We start from the raw sequence: 18,633 nt of genomic DNA, 5'->3' as shown, positions 1-18,633 counted from the left end.
CAGCTTGCTACATGATGGTGAAAACAAAATTCAATGCAAAGGCTTTCATTATAAATCAATGTTTTAATAAATCAGAATACTTCAGGTTACGTTGCTCAAAATTGGATTTAAAAGTCAGAAAAACCCTTATTCAGCATTGTTAATTCACATTTTATAGTACTTACACTTGAAATTTTATTTCACGGTAGAAAGGACACTTTTTTTTCTAATAATGTTCGGTCAACATATGCATGCTTAACATGTACCACATGAAGGTTGATACAAATGTTACCAATATTTGTAGAAAAAAGAAGTGTTACCAATATTTGCAGAAAATAAACTCTAGAAACAGTAAACAGTTACATAAAAAGAATAAAATATCTAGGAATACAGCTGAACAGAAAGGAGAAAGAGTTCAAAGATCAGAATTACAAAACACTGCTAAAATAAATCAGAGAAGACACAAACAAATGGAAAAACAGCCTGTGCTTGTAGCACGAAAGAATCAACATCATTAAAATGGCCATACTGCTCAAAGAAATTTACAGACTCAATGCTATTCCTATCAAACTACCAATGATTCATGGAAGTAAAAAAACAAACAAACAAACAAAACAAAACAAAACAAAAAAAAACTACTTTAAATTTCATACGGAACCAAAAAAAAAAAAGGAGCCTAAATAGCCAACGCAATCCTAAGCAAAAAGAACAAAGCTGTAGGTGTCACATTACTCAACTTCAGACTATACTACGTGGCTACAGTAACCAAAACAGCATGGTACTGGTACAAAAATTAGACACATGAACCAATGGAATAGAATAAAGAGCCCAAAAATAATGACACACACCTTCAACCATCTGATCTTCAGCAAAGCAGTTGAAAACAAACAATGGGGAAAGAACTATTCAATGATTGGTGCTGTGATAGCTGGTTAGCAATATGTGGAAGATCGAAATTGGACACCTTTCTTACACTATATACAGAAATCAACTCCAAAGGGGATTAAAGAATTAAATGTAAAACCAAAAACTATTAAAACCCTGGAGGACAACCTAGGTAATACCATTGTGGACATACAAATAGGCAAAGACTACATGACAAAGACGACAAAAGCGATTGCCACAAAAGCAAAACTTGACAAATGAAATGTAATTAAACTTAATAGTTTCTACACAGCTAAAGACTACCAACAGAGTAAACAGGCATCCTATAGAATGAGAAAAAAAAAAAAAACCTACAAATTATACATCTGACAAAGTTTTAATATCTAGCATCTATAAGGAACTTAAAGAAATTTACAAGTAAAAAGCAAGCAACCCCATTAAAAAGTGGGCAAAGGACATGAGCAGACACTTCAAAAGAAGACACACATGCAGCCAACAAGCATATGAAAAAATGCTCAATATCACTGATCATTAAAGAAATGCAAATCAAAATCCCAATGAGATACAACCTCACACCAGTCAGAATGACTATTATCAACAAGTCAAAAAATAACAGATGTTGGTGAGCTTGTGGAGAAAAGGGAAAGCTTATGCACTGTAGATGGGAGTGTGAATTAGTTAAACTTTTGTGGAAAACAGTGTGATGACTCCTCAAAGATCTGAAAACAGAACTGCTATTTGACCCAGCAATCCCGGTACTGGGTACATGCCCAAAGGAATATAAATCATTCTACCATGAAGACACATGCACTTGAATGTTCATTACAGCACTATTCACAATAACAAAGACATGGAATAAACCTAAATGCCCATCAATGACAGATTGAATTTAAAAAATATGGTTCAGATACACCATGGAATATTATGCAGCTATAAACAAGAATGAGATCATGTGTTTGGGGGAACATGGAAGGAGCTGGAGGCCATTATCCTTAGCAAACTAATGTAGAAACAGAACAAATACCACATGTTCTCACTTATAAGTGGGAACTAAATGATGAGAACTCATGGACACAATGAGGGAGACAACAGACACTGTGGCCTAGTTGAGGGTAGAGTGTGGGAGGAGGGAGAGGAGCAGAAAAAAAAAAAAAGGTTGGATACTATGCTTAGTACATGGGTGATGAAATAATCTGTACAACTAACCCCCATGACACAAGTTTACCTATATAACAAAACTACACATGTACCCCTGAACCTGAAATAAAATTTTTAAAAAATCAGTAGGCAGTTAAACGGCTGCTGTCACTCTATAAGGTCTATGTGGTATATAATATAGATTATAGGCTAAGGGGAGAAAATATTTACATTAAAATGTGCTTTAGTTACTCCCTTATGTATAAACTTGTGAAAATCTTCAGTGTTCTCATGTATAAAACAAAGTCAATTACTACACTTTACAAATTGTGAGGTTACTGTGCTGAGTAAGACAGCTCAGGAAAATAAAACAAAAATACACTGAGCAGTCAAAAATATGACACAGTATTACTAGTATTATTAGTCTTGAACTATGAAGTCCAGTTCTGCAACCAGACCAAGGTGATCTGGAGACATATAAATCTGATTTCAAGTTTCAGCTCTATCACCTACTTTGACAAAGTCATTTTATCTGTCAGAACTTTAGTTCTCGCCTATGTAAAATGGGGGCAACAATATTCATTCACAATGTTGTCATAATAATTAAATAATATGAAGACAAGGTAGTTGGACCCATAATAGGTTTGCATCTGCTAATTTCATCCCAGAAATACTTGAAATGTCATTTCAAAGGGGAAAAGTTGAATTCCTTCATGAAACTCAAATCCACATTCTGATAGCAACAGAGCTTCTCTTTCTTCAGATGAAGAGATTCTCTTAGTCTGATTTGCCTTAAGATCTTTTCCAGAAAAGACTAATAAGAGTGGGTGACAACAGGCACTGACAGAGTGCTTTAGGAGATTTCAAGGTGATCTAATACTTTATGGACCTATTCACTTTGTTTCTCTCACAAAGAAGGTTTTGTATAGAGAAAAAGATACAGAATTGTAAGGCGTAGACAAATTCAAGAAACTTTGCTATTCTTTGCCAAATGTTGGCTGAGAATTTGTATCAAAAACATAGAGAAAATCTCTAATTTTTCCTTATTTACATTCAACCATCCTAAAATGCCTTTTGAGATTACCCTGCTAGGTACAGCTCACCTTAAATGAGAGTATGAATTAACTCATTTTGCTGATGAGCACTGCTATCTTGAGCTGTATCCCCCTCAAAATTTTATGGAAAGCAGAATTTGTAGGATTTTCAACAACACTACCTTATCCCTCTGCTGTGATAAAAATAGCAGAGGCCAGCTCTCCATTGTCAAATTTGATAAAACTAAATTGTCATGAAACTAAAAAATCCATTGTGAAGGTGGTGAAAAAGATACTGAACAGAGCATCAAGCTACTAATGGTAAACTCTAAACTTTCATCTCCTCACCTGCAAAATGGGATAACATCTTCTCTGCAGATTGATTATGAGGTGACAGTGTAATAAGAGATATGAAGAATACTTTCACAAACATTAGACATATCCAAGAGAGTTATTTTTCTGAAGACCTTTTAAATGGTCACAATATTATATTTTTCTTAATTTTTTCTATTTTTTCAATATCATTTTAATAATCAATCCTCTACAAATCTAAGTATATCATTACAAATAAATTCTACTCCCCATTAAGAAGCTTGCTTTTTGGAGGCAGAGTATAAGACTTCCTAAACACTATCAAGTTCCACCTAAGATAACGAATCTTGACATAATTATAGTTCAATAGTAATGAATACTCACATATCCATCTAGATAATATAGTCATTTGGTCAAAGTGCCTATATAAAAATCAATAAACAAAATATTTTCTTCAGTAGATCAGCTATCTCACTTGAAAAAACAGATTTATTTTAAGAAAATGATGACGTTACTGTGATGTAGTTTACCTTTGAGTAAAATGCTGAACTATTTAACACAGTTAGTTCACCTTTTATATATGAATATGTGCTTGGTAATAAGTTTGTCAAAAACGCTCTACATTAATTTATACCAAAGAGTATATTCTGTACTTTTCCTTTATGAAGTACATGAGAGTTACATAGAAATATGTTGAATAATATTTTATAAATTAGGTCTTAAGCATGAAAGTAGAAGGAGCTACTCCATCTTCTAGAACAGACCATGTGACTGACTTATGCCATAGATCCTGAATTATTGATATATATGCTTATATATTATGTTTTATAAGAAGTATCAAGAGATCATACTATCTGACAAGAAGGCATCAATGATAGTACCTTATTCTCAGAAAACACCAGAACCTAGATAAACTCAAAACTAAACAAATTTTTTAATTATGAGGTTCTACCAAGGTAGGCAAAACAGAAAGCTGAAGATGATTTATTTTCCCAAAATCAAGAAGTTAACCACTGAACAGCTTATAGTATATACCACTGGGAAGTCATTGACCATGGATTAGTCAATCAAGATAATATTTTTTTCATTAACTGAAAAATTTTATAATTAGTTTTATAGTCTATACTAACAGAATAGTAATTTAAAGAGGAATGTTATAAAGAATAAAGTTTTTAATATAAGCATTGAAATAGAAAGTTTCCAAGAGCACTGGTCAGCACAGAATAAAGGTAAACGTAAGAGATATGCAGATGAAAAGGAAAAAGAAAGCTAAGAGTTAGAGAAACACAATCACTGACAGGAGTTAGAAAGTTGAAAAAACTCTGAAGGCATTCCATCTAAGAGACACAGACATATTTTTTAACCAAATATAAATTATAGATTATTTTAAACAGAGAACTACTGAAATTACAAAGCTGGTAATTACAGGTGGGAGATTTGCACAAAATATCTATATTAAGGATTAAAGAGCTTGCAAAGCAGAATTTTTTTTTTTTATTATACTTTATGTTCCAAAGTACTGGATTAAGAAAATGTGGCACATATACACCATGGAATACTATGCAACCATAAACAAGGATGAGTTCATGTCCTTTGTAGGGACATGGATGCAGTTGGAAACCATCATTCTCAGTGAACTATCGTAAGAACAGAAAACCAAACACCACATGTTCTCACTCATAGGTGGGAATTGAACAATGAGAAATATTTTATATAATAAACTATATGCTACTATTTATTCATGTTAACATGCATTTGACTTTGGATAGGAAAACCTTGATATTTAGCCAGGAAAACAATATGACAAAACAAATTTCAATCAGTTTAAAAGATGAATTTCCTGATAGTAAATATTCTGTAACTTTAAAAAACTTTAAAAGTCTATTTCAAGTCCTAGAACAATAGATTAAGTATGATCTGCCTTTTAAAACTAGGTCATGAGGTGGGCAAGATGACTCAATGGAAGTATCCAATGATTGTCTTCCAAGTAGGAACACCAAATTTGACAACTATCTACACAAAAAGTACACTCATAAGAATCAAAAATCAGGTGAGCAATCACAAGACCTGGTTTTAACTTCATGTGTTGAAAGAGACACTGTAGAGGGTAGGAAAGACAGTCTTGAATTGTTCCATTCCCTGGCAGCAGCCACCTGGTGTGGAGAGAGAATCTATGTGCTGGCAGGAGGGAAAGCATAGCTATTATGGTAGCTTAGTGCTGACAACACCAACGCCCACAAAGAGAGCATTTAGATCAGCCTTAGCCAGAAGGGAATTTCCCATTTGAACATTCAAAAACTGATATTGGTAAGCCTTGACCCTGTGGGCTAAAGTGCTCTGAGGTTCTAAATGAACTCAAAAGGCAGTTTAGGCCACAAGGACTGAAATTCTTATGCAATTCCTAGTGCTGTGCTGAGCTTAGAGCCAGTGGACTAGGGAGGCAAATAACCTGTCTGGGCCAGCTGAAGACGTGCTTGCATGACCCTTCCCCCAATACCAGGCAGTGGAGCTTGCAGCTCCAAAAGAGTGCCATCCTTCTTCTTGAAGAGAGGAGAGAGAAGAGTAAAAAGGAATTTGTCTTGTAACATGTGTATCAGCTCAGTCACAGTAGGATAGAGTCCCAGACAGAGTGATGAGGACCCGCATTCCAGGCCCTAATTCCTGGATGACATTTCTAGATACAACCTGAGCAAGAAGGGAACCCACCAACTTGAAGGGAAGGACTCCGTCCTGGCAGTATTCATCACCTGCTGACTAAAAAAAAAACCTTTTAGAGAGGGGTCAGGGCAAGAGGGCTAAATATAAGGATCCACCTATCATTCCCCTCACCCACACACACACAAAGCAACAACAATTTCAACAACTGTCTTCACAAAAGAAGCACATTAATAAGAAACAAAAATCAGGTGAGAATTCAGAGTACCTGGTTTTAATGTCACATCACTGAAAGAGGCACTGAAGAGGGTAAGAAAGACAGTTTTTAATCACTGACACCACCCTTGCCCCATCCTGTGACAGGAACACTGTGGTGTGGAGAGAGAGTCTGTGGGTTTGGGAGAGAAAGAGCGTGGAGACTGCGAGACTTGGCATTGAATTTAGTGCTGCCCTGTCACAGCGGTAAGGAAAACCAGTCTGAACGCAACTGATGCCTGCCTACAGAGGGAGAATTTAGACCAACCCTAGCCAGAGGGAAATCTCCCTTACCATCAGTCAGATCTTTAATTATGGCAAGCCTCATGATCATGGACTAAAATTATCTGGGGCCCTAAACAAGCTTGAAAGGAAGCCTAGGCCACAGGAACTGCAATCCCTAAGCAAGTCCTATTGCAGAACTGGGCTCAAAGCCAGTGGACTTGAGGGGCATGCAACCCACTGAGACAACAGCGCAGGCAGATAAGGGAAGGATTGTGCCACCTCTCTCCCAACTCCAAGTGGCACAGTTTGCAGCTCCAAAAGAGACCCCTTGCTACTGCTTGAGAAAGGAAGAAGAGTAAAAAGGACTTTGTCTTGCATCTTGGATACACGCTCAGCCACTGTAGAACAGAACACAGGTCAGGGTTGTGAGGCACCCATTCCATGCCCTAGCTCCCAAAAAACATTTCTAGACATATCCTGAGCCAAAAGGAAACCCAATTCCTTAAAGGCAAGAGTTCAAACCTAACAGAACCCATCACCTGCTGAATAAAGAGACCTTGGCCCCTAAGTAACCAGTAGTGATACCAAGGTAGTACACCGAGGGCCTTGGGTGAGACTCTGTAGTGTGTTGGCTTCAGGTGAGACCCAACACATTGCGAGCTGTGGTGACTACACTGAGAGACTCCTTCAGCTTGAGAAAAGCAGAGGGAAAAGTAAAGGAAATTTTGTCTTGAACCATAGACACCAGCTTAGCTACAGCATGGTGGAGCACCAAGCGGGCTCTTAGGGTTCCCGATTTGAGGACTTGGCCCTTGGACTGCATTTCTGGACCTGCCCTTGGCCAGAGGGGAGTCAACTTCCCTGAAGAATGAGTCCCAGGCCAAGTATTATTCACCAAAACTAACTTAAAAACCCTTGGTGCCTAGGCATGGTGGCTCACACACGTAATCCCAGCAATTGTGAGACTGAGTTGGGCAGACTGCTTGAGCGCAGGAATTCAAGACCAGCCTGGGTAACATGGTGAAATTCCGTTTCTACAAAAAACACAAAAATTAACTGACTTTTGGCTGCACTTGGTGGCACACACCTATCGTCCCAGCTACACAGGAGGCTGAGGTGGAAGGATGGCTTGAGCCTGGGAAGTGGAGATTGCAATGAGCCAAGATTGAGCCATTGCACTCCTGCCCAGGTAACAGAGTGAGACCCTGTATGAAAGGAAGAAAGAAAGACAGAAAGAAAGACAGACAGAAAGAAAGAAAGAAAGAAAGAGAAAGAGAGAGAGAGAGAGAGAGAAAGGAAGGAAGGAAGGAAGGAAGGAAGGAAGGAAGGAAGGAGAAGGGGAGGGAAGGGAAGGGAAGGGAAAAGAAAAGAAAAGAAAAGAAAAGAAAAGAAAAGAAAAGAAAAGAAAAGAAAAGAAAAGAAAAGAAAAGAAGAACGCTTGGGTCTTAACAGTACATCGTCATTACTCTGGCAGTACTATATATATGGGGTTGAGGTAGCAGTGGCCACAGGCAGAGGCAGTTTTGCCTTTGGAAATGGGAGGGAAGAATGGAAGAATGGGAAGGTCTGCTGCAGTATAGAACAGAACATGAGATAGACTTCTAAGGTTTTAGATTTTAGTCCCTAGCTAGTCCCTAGCTCCTGGATGGCACCTAGAACCTCCCCAAGGCCTAGGGGACCTCATTGCCCTGAAGGAAAGACACAGACTTGGCTGACTTTGCCAACTGCTGATTGCAAATTCCCAGGTCATTAAGTAAATATAGGTGGAAGCCAGGAAGTGGTTACACCAGGTCTTGGGTGAGACACAATGCTGCGCTGGCTTCAGTTATCATTCAGCACAGTCTTAAGGGGGTGGACATAGGGCTGCTTTTGTCACTCCACCCCCAGTAATAGGTGGCTCAGAACAGAGAAAGAGACTATTTTGTGGGGGAGAAGGTAAGGGAAAAGAACAAGAGTCTCACTATGTAAACAAGAGTAATCCAGACAACTCTCCCATATCTTGTCCAAGACCATCAGAAAGGTACTTCCATGAGTCTGTAATAACCACAGCATTACTGGACTTGAGGTTTCCATTAAAGCATATAGAGCTTAAATCACAAAGCTCAAGTCCTTTGGAATATCTAAAAGCCTTCCAAAAAAGAAAGAAGGTACAAACAAGACCAAACTGTGAAGACAACAAGAAATACTAAACTCTTCAGTGACCAGACACAGACAAACACCAGTAAGTATAAAGATAATTCAGGAAAACACTATCTCACAAATTGAATTAAATAAAGCACAAGAGACCAATCCAGGAGAAACCAAGATATGTGAACTTTCAGACAGAGAATTCAAAATAGTTGTATTGAGGAAACACGAAGAAATTCAAGATAACTCAAAGAAGGAATTCAGAATTCTATCAGATAATTTAACACATGCATTGAAATAATTAAGCAAAAATTCTGGAGCAGAAAAATGCAACTAGCATAATGAAGAATATATCAGAGTCTTTGAATAGCAGAATTATCAAGAAGAAAAAACAATCTGTATGTTTTACATCATGCTACTTGGAAATACAGTCAGAAAAACAAAATAAAGCATAGTTTGAAAAATGAAGCATGCTTACAGGATCTATAAAATAGCCTCAAAAGGGTAAATCTAAGAGTTATTGGCATTAAAGTGGAGGTAGAGAAAGAGACACAAGTAGAAAGTTCATTCAAAGGGACATTAACAGAGACCTTCCCAAACCAAGAGAAAGTTATCAATATCCAAGTACAAGGATATTATAGAAAACCAAACAGTTTTAACCCAAAAAAAAGACTACCACAAGGCATTTAATAATCAAACTTCCAAAGAACCAGGCTAAAAAATGGATCCTAAAAGCAGCAGAAGAAAATAAACCAACAACATACAATGGAGCTCCAATATGTCTGACAGCAAATTTGTAGTGTAAACCTTACAGAACAGGAGAGAATGGTATGGCATATTTAAAGTTCTGAAGGATAAAACCAAACCAGAACAAAACACAAAACAATAAAAAAAAAAAACCACTTTTTCCCTAGAATAGTATATCTGGTGAAAATATTCTTTAAACATGAAGGAGAAATAATGACTATCCCAGACAAACAAAACCTGAGGGATTTCATCCACACCAGACATGTTCTACAAGAAATGCTAAAGGGAGTACTTTAATCAGAAAGAAAATAGGTATTAATAAGCAATAAGTAATCACCTGAAGGTACAACAACTAACTGCTAATAATAAGTACACAGAAAAACATAGACTGTAATAACATTGTAACTGTGGTATGTCAACTACTCTTATCCTAAGTAGAAAGACTTAGTAATGAACCAATCGAAAACAATAACTAAAACAACTTTTCAAGATAATCAGACAGTAGAAAAGATAATCAGACAGTACAAAAGATATAAATAGAAACAGCAAAAAGATAAAAACCGGGGAAACAAAGTTAAGGTGTGGAGTTTTATTAGTTTCTTAGTTTCTTTTTTTTCTTTTTCTTTTTTTGGTTGTTTGTTTCTTTATTAATGCAAATGGTATTAAGCTGTTATCACCTCAGAATAATGGGTTGTAAGATAGCATATGTGTACCTCATGGTAACCTCAAACCAAAAAATATACAACAAACACACAAAAATGAAAAGCAAGAAACTAAACCATGTTGCCAGAGAGAATTACCTTCCATGACAAAACACAGGAAAAGGAGAAAGAAGGATGAAAAGACAACAAAATGTTCAGAAAACAAATAACAAAATGAAAGAAATAAGTCCTCACTTATCAATAATCATGTTGGATGAAAATGGACTGAATAGTATAACCAAAAGACGTAGAGTGACTGAAATAATAGTAGAAAAGAACCATTGACCTGTTGCCTACAAGAAACACAATTAGTCTATAAAGACACACACACAGACTAAACATAAACAGATATCCCATGCTAATGGAAACCATAAAAAGCAAACGTTGCTAAACTTATATCAGACTAAATAGATTTCAAGATCAAAACTATAAAAATAGACAAACGAGGTCACCATATGATGATAAATGGCTCTCAGCAAGAGAATGTAACAATTTTAAACATATTTGCCAACAACACAACACATAGGTGTGAAAAGTAAATACTATTAGAGCTAAAGAGAGAGAGAAACTCCAATAGAATAGTATCTGGAGACTTCAACACCCCACTTTCATCACTGAACAGATCTTTCAGACAGAAAATCAACAAAGAAACATCAGTTTTAATCTGCACTATAGAACAAATAGATCTAATCTATATTTAGAGAATATTTTAGCCAACAGCAGCAGAATACACATTCTTTTCCTCAGCACATGGATCGCTCTCAGGGAACGACCAGACAACATGTTAGGTCACAAAACAAGCCTTGAAACATTCAGAAAACTATGTAATAATATCAAGTATCTTCTCTGGACACAATAAAAGAAAACTAGAAATCAATAATGAGAAATTTTGGAAACTATACAAATACATGGAAAGTAAACAATATGCTCCTGAATGACCAGTGGGTCAATGAAAAAATTAATTGAAAGATCAAAAAAATTTCTTGAAACTAATGATAATGGAAACACAGCATACCAAAACCTATGGAATACAGAAAAGACAGGACTAAGAGCGAAGTTTACAGCTATAAGTGCTTACATCAAAAAAGAAAAAAAAAATTCAAATAAAAAATCTAACAATGTCTCATAAAAAACTAGAAAAGCAAGAGTAAGCAAAACCCAAAATTAGTAGAAAAAAAGATATTATAAAGATTAGAGCAGAAGAAGTATGCCCATTTTAAGACACAAATATAGTCCCCTTAAGTTTCTTCTATTCTACAAGACATGATTACCATTCAAAAAAAGATTATAAGATACACAGTAAAGCAAGGAAAACAAACCATTATCAAGAAACAAAACAATAGAACCAGATGCAGAGGTAATGTCACAATCAAAAGTATCACATGGGGACCTTAGTTAATATACTATAGATTCTATTGGAAAAGGTAAAACAAACAAACAAACAAACAAAACAAACAAACAAAAAAAAAAAAACAAAGCATGAACAAAGGAGAATTTAAGCAGAGAGATGTAAACTAAAAGAAAGTATAAAATTAAAACAATAGTTTTTTAAAAAGACAAAGAAAAAATGAATGCCTGTGACATCAACAGACTCAATACAAACAAGAAATAAAACAGTGAACTTGAAGTAGATTAATAAAAACATCCAATTGAGTAAAAAAGACAAAAAAAAAAAGATTGAAAAAAGCATCCAAGAACTGTGAGAAAAAGCATCCAAGAACTGTGAGAAAATATCAAAGGGCTTAACATATGCATAATTGGAATAAGAAAAACAAGAGAGAACAAAAAGGGCTGAAAAAATATTTTAAAAGAAAATGGGCAAAACTGCTTACAAAATGGAGACTAAAAACAAAATATTGAAGAAAACAAGAGGCTAAAAGTTATGTTACATATAAAAGAACAAAGATTTTTTAAAATCAGGCTTTTTATAAGAAACTATGCAAATGAAAAGAAATGGGTGACATCTTTATAGAAGTTAAAGAAAAAAAAATATGTCAACTCAGAATTCCATACCCATAAATATAGGCATTTCAGAAAAAAAGGCAAAATAAATAATTTGTTAAACACGCACAAAAGCTAAGAGAACAAAGTACCAGTAGACCAGCACTAAAATAAATGTTTTTTTAAAGGAGGGTTTCGGATAGAAAGAATATGATACCAGACAGGAGTTTGCATGTAAACAAAGAAATGAAAAGAAATAAAAATAACTAAAATGAAAGTTCAATAATTTGATATTGCTGATGTAACAAACTGGAACAGACTAAACTGCTTGAATCAACTCAAATTTACTGTCTCACAGTTTCTGTAGGCCAGAAGTCTAACACAGGACTCACTAGAATCATTGCATCAGAAGAGCCTTTCTCAAGGTTCAGGGGAAGAATTCATTTATAAGGTCATTCAAGTTATTATATGAATTAGGTTTTTATCACCTATTGGACTGACATTCCATTCTTTTGTCTCGTTGTGAGCCCGTGATAGGCCTTAGTTCTTAAAGGCCTTTTTTGAGTCCTCACAGATGGGCTCCTACATCTCAAAACCAACAACATATCTTCACATCTTTTTCATACTTGTAATAGCTCTGACTTCCCCTTCTGAGCCACTACTTTCACCTTCCTCTTTCACTACATCGCTCTGACTGACACTTCTGCCTTCCTCATATGCTTTTAAGGACTCATGTGATTACATTGGGGCTGCCTAGATGATCCAAGATAATCTTCCTATTTTAAGGTCAGCTGATAAGTCATTTTAATTACATCATCAAATCCCTTCAACAGAGGAAATAGATTAGTGTTTAAATAATTGGGAGATGAGAAGCACGGAGAAAATCTTTAGAATTTTGCCTACTATACAAGGCAAATATAAAATATATGTCTTCTAATATGCAAACACTTAAAATAATCTACGATCTAAATCAAAATACTAACAATTTATTCAGATTTATAGCATATTCAATAACATAATGTAATAAAGGTAATAAAGTAATACAGCAAAATATCAAAGAAAGAAATTAAAAATATATTCTTGTAAGATTCTTACATTATACATGAAGGAGTACAACGATAGACAGCATAAAAGTAAGATGTATAATATAAACCCTAGGGCGAACTCTAAAATAATTTGGAAAGAGGTTTATTGTGTATATCTCTACCTAGTAGAGATAAAACATGATGATTACCTATACTCAATCCAAATATACAAGAGAACAACTAAACATAACATCAGTAATGATACAAAATTACTAAACAACATTATTTTAAAATTGACTTAAATCCTATTAATAGAAAATCCATCCAGTAGCAGCAGAATATACTTTATTTTCAAGAACGCATTGTCATTCTTTAAAACTGGCCATATTCTGAGCCATTAAAGAAACCTCAGTTTTAAAAGAAATGAAATCACAGATAAAAGACTGTGACTGAAGGAAACTAGAAACTGGTAAGAGAAAAATATCTAGATAATCCCCAAACACTTTAAAAATAAACACCACTTCTAAATAACCCACGGCAAAGAAGAAGTCAAATAGAAAATTAGTTTTAAAATCATTGTAAATGAAAAGGGAACAAAGTAAAAGAATGATTAGAGGAAAATTTCTTGTATTAATGAGCATACTTAAGAGAAGAAGGGAGTTCAAATCACTTATTTCACTTTAAGCCCAAGAGAAAGAATAGCATATCAAGCCAAGTGCAAGAAGAATGGAAGCTGCAGAGATGAACAGAATTCAATGAAAATGAAAGTATAAAATTTATAGTGAAAACAATGAAATCAAAAGTTGGATAGTTGAAAATTAAAAATAATTAATAAAGCAGTCAGATAACTTGTTGTCTGGCTTCACAGGTTCATAGCTAGATGACAATTTTGCCTCAACATGAATCATAAACATAGTCTCATCCATAGCTGATTTAGATGATATTTTTATGAGATTTTGGAATTAGAGTTGATGCTAAAATAGATGAACACTTTTGGGGATGTTGGAATGGTGGTGAATGTATTTTGCATGTGAGAAGGACATGAACTGGGGGAGGGCAAAGGACAGACTGTTATAGGTTCAGTTGTGTCCTCCCCAGAATTCAAATGTTGAAATCCTAACCCTCAGAACCTCAAAATATGACCTGGTTTAGAGATGGGATCTTTATAGAGGTAAACAAGTTAAGATTAGGTAATTAGGGTGAGGTCGAATCCAGTATCACTGCTGCCCTGAAAGAATGGAACATATGACACAGGCACACATAGAGGAAAAACAATATGAAAGAGAAAAGGTCACTTACAAACCAAGGAAACAGACATAGAGTAGACCATTCATTCACAGCCTTCAGAAGGAACCAACTCAGCTGACACCTTGAATTTTGACTTCCAGGATCCAGAACTGTGAGAAAATAAATTTCTGTTGTTTACGCCAACAAGTTTGTGGTATTTAGTAATGACTGCCTTAGCAAATTAATACAATAGACCTATAGTAAAACCTACAATTATAAATATTTTAGGTAAAACTTAGGAGAAAATCTTGTGACCTTGGATTAGGCAAAGATTTCTTAAATAATATGAAAAAACATCATCTTTAAAACCTGTTATTTTGAGCTTCACCTGAATTTAAAGCTTTGTTTCTTAGAATGGCACTGTTACAAAATAAAAAGACAACCCAAAAATGGGGGAAACATATTTGAAAAGGTTATATCTGATTAATAAATTGTATGTGAAATAGTTAAACTCAATAATGAGAAAAATTAATCCAATAAGATGTGACAAAAGATCTCGACAGACATGTACCAAAGAAGGAATGCACAAAAGCACATATAAAGATATCACCGGCATTATTAGTTATTCAGGAAATGCAAATGACTACCACAATTAGATAGCACAACATCCCTGTTAAAATGTCTAAAATCCAACAAAACTGACATTACCAATTTCTTACAAGCATGTGAATCATTCATTGGAAACTCATTCATTGGAAACTCATTCATTGCCAATGGAAATGCAAAATTATACAGCCACTCAGGAAAACAGTTTGGCATTTTCTTATGAAGTTAAACATAAACTTGCCACATAACCCAATAGTCCTACTGAAGGTATTTATCCACAACTTACAAGGATATTCACACAAACATCTGTACACAGATGTTTATAGAAGGTATATTTGTAATTGGTAGAAACCATAAGCAACAAAAATATCTTCTTATTTGTGAGTAAACAAATGGTGCTATATCCACACAATGGAATATTACACAGAAATAAAAAGAAACCAACTACTAACAAAGGCTACAACACTGATGATTATAAAGAAGCCAGACTCAAAGAAGCTATTTATAACATAAGTCTCTGTTAATATAGCATTCTTGAATGGGCAAAATTATAGAGATAGCAAAACAGATCAGTAGTTGCTGGTCATGAATGTAAGGATTTACAAAGGGGCAGGAATTAACTTTTTTGATAAATGGAAATATTCTTTATGTTTATTTTGGTGGTGATGATTACACAGCTGAATTCATTTATCAATAGCTATAGAATGGTATACTCTAAATAGTGAATTTTCGTGTATGTAAATTGTACTGCAGTATCCCTGTCAATAAATAGTGCAGGTTCCAACAAAAGACCCTCAAATAATACATACATGCTATGAAGTCAAATTTTGGTGTTTCATAACTTTGTGACTTTGAAAAAGTTACTTTACCTCTCTGGACCACAGTTTCTTCTTCTATAAACATATAATGATCAAATGGTTATAATGAATGAGATAAACATAATATATTAATACAATGTGCAATAGATAATAACTACTATCTCATTAGCAGTTATATTTGTGTTTTCAAAAATGCCTAGAACTGTACAATATCATAGTCTCTAGCTAGTTTATCATTTGCACTTGCCACATTTCAAGTCTTTAATAACCACATGTGGCTAGTGGTTACTATACTAGCCACTACATTGGCCATCGTTTCCATCAACAAAAGCTATTTCAGTTTACAGTGCTGGACTGGAACAATATTTTTACAATTATTAGTATGCAATAAATGCTTATTGAATGGATAAAAGTTGAAATCAGGACAGCATTTTTCTTTACTGTAACTATGTATACTTTTTATTTAACAGCTTGCTACAGTATTCTGAAAGTTTCCGTATTTGTTTTATTAACATTTGAATGTTTTAAAAACCAGTATCTGCCTCAATAGAAACTTGGGAAACATTTCTGTAATATCTAAAAATTTCCTCAATTTTCAGGAATAAAAAGTATGTTTGGGGTATATGAATTTCCATTGATATGACTTTCAAAAGTGCACTCAGAATACCATGAATGGGTACTGGGGTACAGAGAGGAATATAGGAGACCCCCTTGTTTCTTGTTTGTTTGTTTTCCTTCTCTATTGCCTGTGTCCTCAATTCCATGTGATCTGTAGGGTAGAAACAGGAGCACAGGAATCTCCCTCTCTGACCACAGGAGCTATGGCATAAAGAAAGTGGGGCCAAGCACATTGATTTTTTTTGTTTTGCTTTGTTTTTGCTTTCTGACTTCCTACCACTTGAACTTGAACGTGCACACAGGAGTAGAAGTGCACGATATAGTAGGGGTAACTAAGTCTCAAGCATCCAGCCAAAAGACTGAAAAGAAGACACCCAGAGAACTGGAAGGCACAGGAGAGCTTAGGAAAAAAGGAGGCAGTGAGGACAATGAGCTAAGTGGCTATGAAATCTTGAAATCAATCCTGGGCTGTGCATACACAGGGATCTGATGTTAATGTGCCTACCAAAGACTTTAATATCTAAATTCACAGATATAACACTGACCAAGTGCCAAAATGGCCTAGGTAGTGTACACAAAGGATAGATCCAAAAATCACTGCACAGACTTTAAAAACAGCAATTACCTTGAAAGCACAATACAAACAGCATATATGAGAAATTGTTGCCTAAACATAAATAGTCCAATTCACTGAGAAAGAAAAACTATCAGCATTCTGCACAGGGGACATTCTGCCTAGACTTTAAATAATACTGGTATAATACTCAAAATATACAGCATATAGGTCAAAATTATTAGACCCAGAGTAAACCCCAAAGCTTTCATGGAAAAAAGCTCCCCATGGGAAAAAAAATCATAATTGGTGAGAATTATTTTAGAACAAAAGCTTAAAGCCTCTGTAAATAGTCCAAATTGCATAATAGCAAAAGAAAAAGTATTTATTAAAAAATATGCTAAATCTCAATGAGAATAGCAAGTGTCTACAACAAAAGACATGAAATGCTCTCTACCTCCATTCAGCTACATAGGTGCTCCACTCTGAATTGATGTGACAAAAACCGCAGGGCTCTCTCTTTTCCCAGTTTACAACTGAATGTTACAATATCTCCTAAAAGACACAAGCCATTTCTCATTTCTCATCACCCCCAGTTCCATGTTGCAAAACTCTCTTCCAGAGAGGCTGAGAGCTTTGGAGCTCACTCACTCGATGAAGCCACATGTCATATGGTAGTAGCTCTAATACAGGTGAAGTAGGACAAGAACAATGGGGCCCATATCATCCTTGCCCCATGTCATTCAAAGCGTGAAGGTTTCATTCTGGGATAGGCAAGCTAATAATGAAAGAGGTAACTTCTGGCTGGGCATGGTGGCTCACATCTCTAATCCCAGCACTTTAGGAGGCTGAGGCAGGTGGATCACTTGAGGTCAGGAGTTCAAGACCAGCCTGGGTGACATGGCAAAACTTGTCTCTACCAAAAATACAAATATTAGCTGGGTGTGGTGGCGTGTGCCTGTAGCCCTAGCTGCTCAGGAGGCTGAGGTGAGAGAATTGCTTGAACTTTGGAAGTGAAGGTTGCTGTGAGCCAAGATTGTGCCACTGTACTCCAGCTGGTTTACAGAGAGAGACTCTGAGAAAAGGAGAAAAGAAAGAAAGAAAGAAAGAAAGAAAGAAAGAAAGAAAGAAAGAAAGAAAGAAAGAAAGAAAGAAAGAAAGAAAGAAAGAAATGAAGGAAGGAAGAAGGGAGGGAGGGAGGGAGGGAGGGAGGGAAGGAAGGAAGGAAGGAAGGAAGGAAGGAAGGAAGGAAGGAAGGAAGGAGGGAAGGAAAGAAAGAAAGAAAAGAAAAGAAAAGAAAGAAAGAAAGAAAGAAAGAAAGAAAGAAAGAAAGAAAGAAAGAAAGAAAAGAAAGAAAGAAAAGACACAATTTCTTTTTTTATTCTGAGATAAATGAGCCAGTTTCCTTGCCCCCAATTACAGAGTAGTGATGCAGGTTTTTTCCCTAGAAAGGAAGGAATAGGCCACATAATAGAAAACTAAGAAGCTCTCCCTAAAGGGGCTAAGGATTTTTTTGAAATAGTGTGGGAAGGTCAAACTTAAGGGTACTGTTAAATACAATGAAGATTGCAGATGTAAGCAATGAAGAGCAGAGATAAAAAGGGGCTACAACTTAGCTCCATGAGAGAAAAAAGCTAAGCCACTGACCAGCTTCTTAACCAGCAAGGATCATGGAAAACGAGTAATTTCTCTCCTGTGGTAGAAAAAAATTGCAAAGACTGCCCTATAAAACTACCCTTGCAAAGACACTGGAATATAATTGGATCAGACTTTGTAGCATTTATGTCC

This window comes from Macaca mulatta, chromosome X (assembly GCF_049350105.2).
Source record: "Macaca mulatta isolate MMU2019108-1 chromosome X, T2T-MMU8v2.0, whole genome shotgun sequence".
In the NCBI taxonomy this organism is placed as follows: domain Eukaryota; kingdom Metazoa; phylum Chordata; class Mammalia; order Primates; family Cercopithecidae; genus Macaca; species Macaca mulatta.
Note: the sequence above shows the minus strand (reverse complement) of the source record.